The following is a 13,142-nucleotide window of genomic DNA, read 5'->3' as shown; positions in this document are numbered from 1 at the left end:
CTTCCTTCCTTCCTTTCTTTCTTTCTTTCTTTCTTTCTTTCTTTCTTTCTTTCTTTCTTTCTTTCTTTCTTTCTACATTTTATCCTCAAACCATGCAATTCCATCTTTTATCTCCCTCACACTGGAGTCATCCAGTTAATCTTCTGTCTGATCTAATTTTTTCCCAAGGTAGATTTTTTTTTCATCCCAGTCTCTTAATTACAGATTTGGAAGTGCCTACCTGACGCTGTTTGAACGGTATACAAAGCTGGCTTCTTCTTCAAAGCCTTTAGAGAAAACAATGCCTTCACTGTTCAGGATAAAATTGAGTATGAAAATACTGGATGGGAGGTTTTGGATGATAATAAAATCATTACTATATGTCCTTTAAAAATATGTGTTCACTGCCATTAAGAAAAATGGTTTGGGGCCTGATGAAGGCTTTTCCTATAATAAACACCTTTTCAAAATGCAATTTTTAGTGAAGTCTGAGAATCTTACATATGAATACAGTCTATACAATATAGGTTGATCATACATATCCCCGTTCCTCCATAGTGCATCCTGAATCCACTATTAACCCCTCCCAACTTCTCGTCCTCTTCTATGACAGAATCCAATTTGTGTTGCCCATATACTCATGGGTGTATAGTCACCCACTGGAGTATGGGTAACTTGTCAAGGGTCATATCCTTAAGAAAACAGTCTGTTCTTTCCCCCAGTGCTCTCAGCGCAGCTAGGGGCAGAGGATCATGAGCCTATCATTGCTCTGTGCTGGAGTACTGAATGTTTTGGATTCTTGTCATTCTTGACAGGCAATTGAAGCTGCGGTGAATTCATGGGAGTAGCGTTCCAGGCATTCTCCAAAGCTCCAGCGGCTCTTAGAATCTTCACTCCTCTTCTTGTGTGACAGTCCCCAAGCCTTGGTGGGAAGGTTATCAATACATTGTTCATTTCACTTAGAAGTTATAGAAAAGTTACCTTTAAAAGAGCAGTAATAGAATACTGTTAGGCGGGAGTGACTGGGGAAGACAATAACACACAGAACAACATAGCAGCGAGTCTTGAGCTCTAGGTTGAAGTGTTGGGGCACCGTGACCGAAATTGATGCTTTCATAGCACACATCTATGTCTGTCATTTGAGGGATGTTCTGACGTCAGTAGCGTCTGTGAAAATCAGTAGCGAATGGGGAATAGCTAACAGAACTCTGCTAAATACTGGATATTCGGAAGTGAGTGCTTACGTGACCCACCATATTGAGAAGCTGAGTTTTGATTGACTAGCTAGCCGGATGCTTTAACGATGAGAACACACAACGATACTGGTACTACATATTAAGGATGAACAGAGGTCTGAGCACTGTTAGAGTAAGGACCACCTATCCTGTGCAGGTAGTCCTCACACAGCATGCGCTGTTCTGGCTGAATCTTGAGGAGAGGGATTATGGTTTGGGTCTGGAATGTCCTCTGTAGGCACATGTTCTGAGCCATTTGGTCCTTAGTTGAGAGTGTGACCTTGAAGTATGGTACTGAGAAAGACCTTGGGTGTTATGAGGAGTGAAGGAAGCCTTCACACATATGTCCATATACAGCACCCTCTTGATGAGTGTATCTCTGGAAATTGTGGAGCCTGCAAACTGGTGTTTAGGAATAGACTAGAGCTTGCTTTTGGATGGAACAGAGTTGTTACTGATGGGTGGGAGTTTCATAGATGCTCACTGTTAACTTGAGTTATGGTTTCACGAGCTTAATGACCATTATCATTGCATGTACATGTAATCCTGCAATTTGCTGCATGTTAATTACATCAGTAAAGCTGCTCCGAGGCTGGAGAGTTGCCTTAGCAGTTAAGGTAGCATTGTTCTTGCAAAGGACTAGAATTCAATTCCCAGCACCCACATGTCAACTCCAAACCACCCATAACCACAGCTCCATAGTTCCACAGTTCCACACCTTCTTATGGCCTCTGGGGTACCAGCACTCATGTGCACAAACCCACACATAAACACATAATACATAATGGGCGTAAAGAATAAAAGTCTTAGGAGAAAGCTTGTGTTATTTTTTTAAAAAATGATATTCTTCTGGGAATGAAAAGGAATTATGGTTGAGAGTCTGAAGTAAAGATTTGCTTTATGAAGCCATTAAGACATGTCTCTTTGCAAACCTTTCCATAATTATAGATGCATAAAATTACAAAGAAACTTGGCTACGTGGAGATGTGATTTCTGTTGCTGTTAAGACTAAGGCTTCAGACTTGATACACTATTTTTAAAAAAAGATGTAGAAGTAAAATGGGCCAGGAGGTCAAAATATGCTAATTCAAAATCTAATTTTCACGTATTTAGCTCATACAAACATCTCTCCTCCTCCATATACCAGAGGCCCTGGGACATTAATGGAAACACCCACGCTATACACTGGAGTTCAATTGTGGAGGCAGAGGATTTGCAGTGAGTGAAGAGGGCCTGGGTCAGAGAGAAGTGGCCTGAAAATCTTCAGCGTGCATCTTGTAAATAATTTCTCATTATAAAATGGGCTGAAAATTGGCGAAAACCCCCTTAAAGCTGCTTTCCAGGGACGTCTAAGGGGACAGCCTGCCCTGCTTTGTAAGACTGTCCTCAAGGTTCTCATTCTCATTTGTTCTAATACATTAACAATACTTCTATAAATAGTTTTTTATAATTCAATGCCAGGTAAGTCACTTCCTTCAGGAACCTTTTTTTTTTTTTTCTTAAATGGCCTCAGATGTCGATAAAATCACGACCCTTAGCACATTTAATCCTCAATTTTACGTAATTGACCTTTACGCATCACTGAGAGTTTTAGTCTGTTTTGGCATGTATACTTGGTGACATCATCTCTTTAGGTCACTGACATTCTCGAAGCTCCCCTGAGCTTTCCTTTCACCTTAACTGTAAGTCTTTCCTGATGGCACGTTCCTGGTGATTGCAGCCTGATTTGTGTGCATATTCATGTTGTATTTGTATATCTGGTTATGTGATCTTTCCTTCTTCTTCTTGGTGGTATTGGTTTTGGTGGTTTTGGTGATGTTCTTGGTGTTATTGGTGGTGTTATTGGTGGTGGTATGATAGGATCTATGGTCATGGTGATGTTAAGATTACTAGTGGTGATGGTGTCAGTGATATTGTAGTGTGTGTGTGTGTGTGTGTGTGTGTGTGTTTGTGTGTGTGTGTGTGTGTGTGCACTGATCCCTCTGAGTTAAATGAAAGACTGTTCCACGTAGCACATTGGCTTCTTGTTCTCAGCTCAATGAAGATGTCTAGTAAGGGGAAGTAAGAGGCTAGATTAAACTGAGAACTTTGCTTTGTCTAGTTATTTGAAGCACCTTTTCCTATCCGTGAGGTGGGTTTCTGGCTGTTTTTTATTTTAAGAGGCAGATGTGTTCTCTGGGAAGAACGATTCCCCCGTCTCTATGACACAAGCAGTCTCCTGTCTCCCAAAACTCCATGCCTTGTACCTACACACCAAAATCTATCAGAAAGGAAGTTGTAGTGTTCTTGTGGGACAGCTTGATTGTCTGTGGTGATGTTGTGGTGGTAATGATGAAGACAGGCTAGGTTTCAGCTCAGAGGCTAGGAGGAAGAAAAGTGGTCAGGGATGCATGCATTTCTTCACTACCTACAAGAACACATGTCTGCTTTAGATGCTGCTGGGTGCTGCTGAGAAGTCCTACCAGGCGTATGCTCGCCACCATCCGTAAGGCTAAAAAACCCTCCATAGTTTTCTGCAAAGACCTTATGGCTCTGTTGTATATGTTCCTTGTGAACTGCAGGATGTGCCAGAGAGCTGTACTACTCTGGCCAATTAGTTTTTACCTCAGTATCTTAGACTGTAACAACACCCCTGTAACTCTGACTTACTCTTTGTGGTGGTTTGAATATGCTTGGCCCAGGGAGTGGCACCATTAAGAGGTGTGGCAATATTGGAGTAGGTGTGGCCTTGTTGGAGTAGGTGTGGCCTTGTTGGAGTAGGTGTGGCCTTGTTGGAGGATGTGTTTTATTATGCAGATGGGCTTTGAGCTTCTATGCTCAATCTCCATCCAGTGTCAAGAGAGACCCTCCTCCTGGCTGCCTATGGAAGCCAGTCTCCTGCTGCTGCCTTTGGATCAAGATACAGAACTCTTGGATCCTCCAGCACCATGTCTGCTTGCACACATCCATGCTTCCCACCATGATGATAATGGGCTGAACCTCTGAAACTGTAAGCTAGCTCCAATTAAATGTCCTTTTATAAGAGTTCCTTTGGGGCCCCCACGTGCTCAGAGGAGAAGGGGAGGGAGGATGGAGAAAAAGATTGTGGGAAGAGGGGGCTGGGAGGGGGGACAGTGAACAGGATGTAAAGTGAGTAATAATAATAATAATAATAATAATAATAATAATAGAGTTTTATTTGTCATGGTGTCTCTTCTCAGCAATGGAAACTCTAATTAAGACTGAGACACAGTGGGACAGGAGACATACTTTGATTATCTGTATAATAAAGCAAGAACAACCTTGGCTATATTTTATAAAGCATAAATTGCATCTTGCACATCTAGTTTCTCCTAAAATTATGCCAGGATATTCTTGAAAGAAACACTTTCTCTAATCCATTGTCATCAGCCCAAACTGATGAACTAAAGTACACTGGAACTTAGGCTGTTAGCCAATGAGGAGCTCTCAAACAGAGGGAAGGAGCTTCTCTCTGTGTCAAAGAGTTTAACTGGTCTGCTGGCAATCCCCATGAGTGAATTCGCTTGACTCACGAGGGTTTCCCTGTGATAATTTGATGCAATGTGGAAGATAAGTTGGTAACGCTATAGTATCAGAGAAAGGACAGTGTATTCCAAATCTTTCCACCCCTGGCTGGGTGAGGGCGCACAGGGATGGTGAGGAATAGCATTTGGATACAGAACTCAACAAACCAACGGGTGGTTTATCTGACATATTGCTCAATCTCTGTACCCTGACTTGTCTCTAAAGTGATTGATTCCAAAAGGAAGCCAGAGGCTTGATTTCATCAGAAATGCAAAGTGATCGAGGAGTTAGTTCCTTGTTCAGACAACACTTCAACGTTTGAATCTCTCACCAACAATTCTAAACTGGATCCTCTCCTTTTCCCTTCCTTTTCTATACAGCGAAATCTGAAAGAGATGGAGGAATTGTGGTATCCAAGCTAGCTCCTTTTGTGGCAGCACCAAACTCCTACGCTTTAATGTCATTAATTTCTAACGAGCACCTGTGTGTACTCTGACCGTTATCTGGATTGAGCAATAACTGTAGAAATCACTGAAAATGACTGATGGATCAATATATACCGCGTCTTGCTCCAAAACCTTTGCACATCATAACTCAAGCAATTCTCCTAACATTGTATGGACTATTTACCTTCGTTTTTATCACTTCATATATGATCATGGTAGAGAAAATTTAATGACATTTTTCAGACACAGAGCAAAAGCAGATCCCAGATTCCTACCCTGTGGACACTGTCTGGGCTCATTACTACCCAGAGGGTACTGTTTCAATGGGTTTGCTATCGGTGGGAATGCTCCTTCCAAAGTGGAAACTATACAATAGACAAATACAGCATAACACCAATAAGTCAGTAGTAAGTCTTAACTATTAAGCTTTTCGATAGATTATCTTTTCATCTATTTTAAAAGAATCCTTCCCATTTTTCTAACTTACTTGGATATTTTGAATGTTTCCTAGAAGGAAAGTGATTTCCTTTCTGTATTAGCCAAGCGGTTGGTGAAATCATCTATTTAATTATATCTTTCAGTCATATTGAAATTTAGTCTTATTGTCCAGTCTTGAAACCCTGTGGGCAGTGCTACATGATTCACACAGCTGGCCTTAAACTTCTTAAATTAGTCCTTTCAAGTATCATTCAGGGATTGGTCTGGTTACTTGTGTTTGCTTTTAGTGGTCTTCTGATTTGAGATGGAAGAGGGATTGTGATTTTGGAGGCCTGTGTGAGGATAGAGAGAGTCATAATCCTATGTTGGATCATGTTTTCCTCCCTCTTAATTCCTGCCCTCTCTATGAGTACAGGCGTGTGTGTGTGTGTGTGTGTGTGTGTGTGTGTAAGCGTGCCTGTGTGTATGCAGGAGCCAGAGGTCATCTTTCACTGTCTTTCCCAGATGCTATCCACCTTGTCTTTTGAGAGAGGCTCTCTCACTGAGAGAACCCACCAAGTAGACTATTCTGGCTAGCCAGTAAAACCCCAGGGACCTGCATGTATCCTCTTCCACAGCACCGAGATTACAAGCGTGCACCACACCCTACTTTTCTTCAAGCTGAGTTCGGGGTGGGGAGACTAAAACTCAGGTCCTCGTGCTTGGCAGCCAAGACTTTACTGATTGCAAATTATGAAAGAGATGGAGGGTCTGCGATATACAATCCAGCTCTCTTTGCGGCAGCACCAAACTCTTAGACTTTAATATCATCCACTTCTAATGAGCACTTGTGTGTATTGTGATATCTGGATTGGGCAATACCTGTAGAAATCACCTAAAGAGATCCAAGTAATGAAAGTCCTTACTCCAGCTCTTGTTTTTCTTCTCTCAGAATGGAGGGCGGGATGAGCTCGTGGATAGTTAGTTGGTGGGGATAAACAAGACAGCGTGTGCTGAGCAATGGGATGCCATCTGATTCCTGGCTCGTAACTTCGATTCTTCTTTGCCAGCTACTTCATAGATTTTTTTTTCCCCTTAAATTTGGACTCACGCACATCTGTGCACTTTGTGACTCATTCAACGATTATTTGCTTTAGGAAAAAAAATGCATTCCACAGCATACTGGATAAAGCGCTAGAGGAAATGAACAAGGCATCCCTTTGAGCTCAAACTTGTTATTAGTGTAAGGCAGAGAGATGAGGACTGTGGCACTATATACCATTGAGGTTAATGGCAACAGATGGCTCGACAACTCTCACCACTCAAGCTCATGGTACGAGTGTCTCTTGCCTTTCGTTTGACCTGTGGCTCTGCTGTATCTGATCCAGCTAGTTCCTTTAGACTTTTCAATGTCACCAGTTCCTTCCTGTATCAACATCTAACACAGTCTCAGTAAAATTTGAGTGCAGATTGATTCAGCCTCAATCAAATACAAGTGCAGATTGACTTATCCCTTGTGAAGAAGAGTTCTAATGGAAGAAGAGCCACAGAGCATTGGATGTCCAGGTTATTGGTAGCTGCATTTGGTACCAATGTATCACGAGCCTCTCTCTTGTACACACTTCAGATTACTGTCTAGGTTAGTGGTTCTCAACCTTCCTGATGCTGTGACCCTTTAATACAGTTCCTCATGTTGTGGTGACCCCCCAAAACATAAAATTATTTCATAGCTATGTTATAACTGTACTTTTGCTACTGTTGTGAATCGTAATGTGAAGATCTGATAAGTGGGATATCTGGTATGCAATCCCCAAAGGGGTTGTGACCCACAGGTTGAGAACAGCTGATTGAGAGTTTGGAGAGGTGGCTCAGCAGTTAAGATCCTTTGCTGCTCTCTCAAGAGTACTGGAGTTCGGGTCCTAGGACCTACATCTGACAGCTCACAAACATCTGTAACTCTAGCTCCAGGGGCTCACTCTTCTGGCTATTGGAGATACTTGCATGTATGACTATGTATGTGCACCCTCCTACATACACATATAAATAAAGATAAATCTTAAAAGATTATTGTGCTGTGTAGTGAACACTAAGCTCTGTGTGGGGTAAAGACCATTTTTGCGTGTGAAAAAAAATGGCACAAGCATTGTTTAGATATTTCATCTATGGTAATACATTTTCCTGATGACCAATTTATTATCTAATAGCAATTTGAATTATAGTTTGAAATATATGTGAACAATATATTCCAAACAACATATTTGTAAGATGTACCTGGAGAAAGTTTCTGCTTTCTGCTTTGCATTGACATAGGATCCATTCATACCTACATTCTATGTAAGCATATGTCTTAGCTTAAATCATGGTCACATGTTTGTTTACAGTCTAGTCATTTAGGCTAGGACCCAGATGACTAGGCAATAGGCTCGGGTACCATCCCGATTCCAGTTTATGAAAGCCTACAGAGGGAGGAGGGACAACCTTCTCTTCCTGGAAATTACATGAGAGTGTTCTGTGTACATGGCCTGGCCTTACATGCCCCACCTAGCTCCAAGGAGAGATAAGAAATGACTTTTCTTTTCAGTGGTTAAATACTTGGCTAAAAGGATGCTTCTGCATTTTTCTACAGAAGGAAGAGAAGACATCTGGAAATGAACTGACCCAACACATCTTCATGAAGTATGGGGGTAAATGTCATTAGTACTCAAATTCTCCTGTGGCATCCTAACCTTTCAGCGTGCTCACTTCACACCCCCCCCCAACCCAGTGTAGGCAAAGAGTAAAACGTGAGCCTTTCTGGAATGAAGCTTAATTTAGCTGAATATCACTAGATTTGAACTTGAGAGTCTGAGGAAAGAAAAAAAAAGCCTCAAAAATTTAAAGCTTCTGGGATGATAAGTAATGTGTTGGTGAACCTGGTGTGGTTGAAATTATAAAGCAGAACATTTGTTTTCTTTCATAAATTTGTGTGTGTGTGTGTGTGTGTGTGTGTGCATGTTTGTATAGATACCTACTTGAAGCCAGAAGAGGCTATCAGATCCCCCTGGAGCTGGAGAGTCAGTAGTTATAGGGGTGCTGGGAGCTGAACTTTTGTCTTCTATAAGAGCAGTATACACTTTTAATCATTGAGCCCTTTCTTGATCCTTGAAGGCAATACATTTTGAACATAATTCTTAATCAAGAAATATGTGTGTGGTCAATGCTTACGTTACAAACTTGAAAATTGCGATTGGCTTATTTTTGTTTTATCCATGTAGGGAAAGAAACTAGTGTTCTCAAAATTTTAGGGAATTTTTGTCTCTCTTTAAATGACAAATAACAAGGAACAGAATTTGAACTAAAATAGTGTAAGTTTTTTTTCCCCCAAAAGTGATGGGTCTTTTGCCAGTAAAGAACCTCAAACGAAATAGAGTCATTAATCAGAAATGATATTAATGAGGATGGGAAATCCCTTACTTACTTTCTAAAAAGCTATCCAAGTTAAAGTGAGGAAAGTACTAACTTAATGCATATTGGAAATGTGCTTCATAGCAGATTTAAGATATTATAGGCTGTCACCTTAGGGAAATGGGCAATAGGATTTTAAAGGCAAGAAAATAAGTTGGCGGCTTTGTAATTTTCCGAGAACACTACGTGAGCAGCAGCAGCAGTCATTTTAGAAGATTACGATGAACTGTGTGAACCTGGAGGGCACTCAGTGGTGTAGCGGTCTGTGGAATTGTACTGCTCAGTGCATGTGTGGTTGCTCAGCTGTTCTGAGCAGCTGTGGCTGCTTCCACTTGCTTTCTGTTGGGCATAGCTTCAGAGTTGGACAAGATGCAAGAAGATTGGGTAGAATATTAAAAGTTACAGAGAAGATCCCCCAAACCTGGTCTAACGACACCCGATTTCTCATATTGGCCAACTTTGGACGGACCAACCAAATGCCTAACAGTTGCACATACAAATCCCTTCCCCCCATTACTTCTTCCTCATCTCCTTAGAGAATGGCAAGCCTCCTTGGGTATTCCTGCCCTGGGACATCTAGTCTCAACAGGACTAGGCACACCCTCTTCCACTGAGGCCCAGCTAGGTAGTCCAGGTAGGGGAAACGGATCCAATGGCAGGAAGTGGAGACCAAGACAACTCCTTCTTCAATTGTTAGGGAACTCACATGAAGACCAAACTGCACATCTGCTACAAATGTGTAGGGGACCTAGATCCTTCACCTATGTGCTCTTGGGTTGATGGTTCACTCTCTGTGAACCCCTATAGGGACAGGTTAGCTGACTCTGTAGGTCTTCTTGTGGTATCCTTGAGCCCTCATGTGTGCTCAACCCCATCTCCTACTCTTCCACAAGATTCTCTAGGTTTTGCCTGATGCTTCGTTGTGAGCTGTGAATCTCTTTGTATATGCTCCAGGATGAAACCTCTCAGTAGATAGTTATGCTAGGTTCCTGTCTGTAAGAATAACAGAGTATCATCAATAGTATCAAGAGTTAAGTCTCTCATACAGGTTGGGTCTCAAGTTGGGGCAGTAATTGGTTGTCCGTTCCCTCCGTCTCTGCCCCTTCTTTATCCCTGCACAACTTGTAGGCATGTCTAATTTTGGGTTGAAGGTTTTGTGGGTGGGTTGGCGTCCCTCTTCCTTCACTGGAAGTCCTGTCTGGCTATAGGAGGTGACCACTTCAGTCTCTGTATTCATTTTCAATTTATTTTCTTATTCAATAAATAAGCACATCACACCTCGTGTGCATCCTATAACTTTATGAATTTCAGCTCAAAGCAATGGCATTTTTTTTTGACTTGATAGAATGTTGGAACTGTCACTTGTAGGAACAAGTGACAAAACAGAACAATAATATTGAAAGCTAACAATGTAAAATCAAGGCACAGTAAGGTCTGGTAACCTTGCCAGAGTAAATGACAATGTCTATCTGTTATTGTAGGTCCACAACGGCTGTTTAAGTGAGAGTGTTAAATTTAAAGGACTCCATAGAAGATGCCTTGTCCACGGAAACATTGCAACTTGGTTATATGACTCAAATTCTGATGTAACTGCTAATTTCCTGAGGGCATACACTTTATGTCTTGATTTCCAAAATTAAAGTCATAATTTATGCTCAAGAAACTAACCAAGGTCTTATGATTTAATAGGTTGCTGTACTATCAATAGATATGCTGGGGGAAATGTTCCTTCTCTTAGCTTACTGTGAGTTGTTGTGAATGGGATTGTATTCTGTAAAATGTTTTTATGCTATCCCCTTAGTCTTAGTAAGTGATGTTTTAATTTTAATGTATCTAAAAATATGCTTAGATTGCCCTTAGGATTTTTTTTTCCTTAGGCTTGGGTTGTTAGGAATATGTGGCTTAGTCATCATGTATCTTTGGATTGTACACTTGACTTTTCTGTTGATTCTAGTTTAATTCTACTGGCCTGAGAGTATTTTAAGATTTGCATATTTAAAAAAAACTTTGTTAAGATGAGTTTTGGGGCCTAGAATGTGGGCTGTTGTTTATGTTGTATATTTTATAAAATTAACAGAGAGTGTTCAATTTGTATCCTGGGAATTCCAAAGCTGGAGCTCTGGTTAAAGTGAAGAACTCAAGATGTCCTTGGCTCCTGGGTGTTGCTTCACACAGTGATAGTAGAGGCATTTGCTTTTTCTATAGACACAGGAAGGTGTCTGCACATTCGAAAACAAAACAAAACAACACAACAAAAACTCCTCCAAAACCTAAAAACACTGGTTTTCCTTCCTTTTAATATATTTAAGAAAAATTAAAGGGTATACAAAGTAGTGGTCTCACACATACGCCCCATTTTTCTTCACACTATAGATTTTTGCATTCTAGGGAGGTTAATAGTTTCTTGAATTAATGTGGTAGAGTAGAAAATCATATTATCTACATATATAACCTATATAGTTAAGTTTTACTTTCTATTTGATGCTGCAATGTGTGGAAACTACTGGATTTCTCTTTCCACATTCAATCTGCATAATTAGGAATTTATGAACAAAATATTAGATATCTGACACACATACTGTTTATATCAGCATACCCCCAAGGCAATATAATTATGCTGAGCTATCGGCTGCATCAAACATATGTTGTCTATGGCAATTAGAAATGTATTTTGTCCATAAAGATTTTTTTCTCTTTATGGACTGAGACATGCCCTACATACATGTTGTAACTCTAGAGCTTGACCCTGCTTTCAAGGCATGAAAGCTATCCACTAGTAAGATCAAATTGGAGCCAAAGGTTGTAGAGACAAAAACGAAATATGTTAACAGAAACACCCAGACAGCATTTGGGATATTTCAAAGGATGGGGTAAGCAAGGGTGTAGTTCAGCATCCTCCACTTCTTGTGTTTTCTGTAGCAACAAAATTGCTGTTAAATGAACACAATATCCAAGGAGTGTCATGGACATTGATTAGCTGTAGAGATACACCACACGTATTCATTCACAGGGACTGACCTGTAGTGGGCTGCTCTGCCAACAGGTGCCTTCATACCATGTGCAACCAAACAAGGAATGAATTCATCTTTGCCTTCTCTAGTAGAAAAACTAGCATGTTATTAAGCAGAAAATGATGTAAGGCTGTATTAATTATTTTTTTTTTTTTAAAGATTTTTATTCATTTACTATATGTAAGTACACTATAGCTGTCTTCAGACACCCCATAAGAGGGCATCAGATCTCATTACAGATGGTTGTAAGCCACCATGTGGTTGCTGGGATTTGAACTCAGGACCTCCAGAAGAGCAGTCAGTACTGTTAACCGCTGAGCCATCTCACCAGCCCGGCTGTATTAATTATTAAGACAACACAATGATTACAGTCCTGTCTGTAGTATTTTAACATTGTGAGCATAGTTTAAAATATCCATGGATCATTATGAGTTAATCACTTGAAAGACACTGGCAAGGCAAGCAATTAATGGTGGCAGGCGCAATGATTGACACATGCCGACCCCACCCTGGATCTCGGACTCTACCCTAAGAGTTTGACTGACTTCATAATTATCATATACAATGTGGCAAGGCTTTGAGAAACTAGGTCACTTGCCTACTGTTGCTTTTAAGTAAATCTTGTTCCAAGGCTAATGCTGACCACATTACATTGGCTTGTTCCCTCACATTCCCTTACTTGGGTTTTTATGACCCCCCCAAGGATACAAAGAGGAGTCAAAAGTATTGATGATGTGTTAGTTTGCTCCTTTGATGACAGTTTCCTTTCCATGTCCCACCTAGTGTGATCAATTAGAATAAAATATTTTGAGAAGTATCAGATTCACCCAACTCTTTATTAAATATATTACTAATAATGACAGTTAATATCTTACCACACTTGATTTGTAAGTCAAATTCTAGCCTTACTGTGTATAGGGGGAGAACCAATAGTGTACGTAGGTTTTGGGATTATCAGTAGATTTGGATAACCGCTGTAGAATTTGAAAATATTCTCCATGTCAGGTAGGCTAGAGGACTCAGCAACCATAGGTGGTATTTGTAAATATGTTTTCTGCAGGAAAGAATATTGCCACTTAATTCAT

At 40.6% G+C, this 13,142-nt stretch overlaps 1 long non-coding RNA gene across 1 annotated transcript in view; it reads left to right on the top strand.

Moving 5' to 3' along the window:
• The window catches only part of LOC114631848, a 44,912-nt gene extending 34,199 nt beyond the window's left edge, over nt 1-10,713 (top strand). The window contains exons 2-3 of the long non-coding RNA XR_003713013.1: nt 8,229-8,286; nt 10,528-10,713. This is a non-coding gene — a long non-coding RNA (uncharacterized LOC114631848). The remainder of the gene's footprint in view (nt 1-8,228; nt 8,287-10,527) is intronic.
• Nucleotides 10,714-13,142: the final 2,429 nt, after the last annotated feature.

Source organism: Grammomys surdaster, unplaced genomic scaffold (genome assembly GCF_004785775.1).
Source record: "Grammomys surdaster isolate TR1022 unplaced genomic scaffold, NIH_TR_1.0 367, whole genome shotgun sequence".
NCBI classification, from domain to species: domain Eukaryota; kingdom Metazoa; phylum Chordata; class Mammalia; order Rodentia; family Muridae; genus Grammomys; species Grammomys surdaster.
The sequence above is the reverse complement of the archived record's forward strand: the minus strand, read 5'-3'. Positions and strand labels throughout refer to the sequence as shown.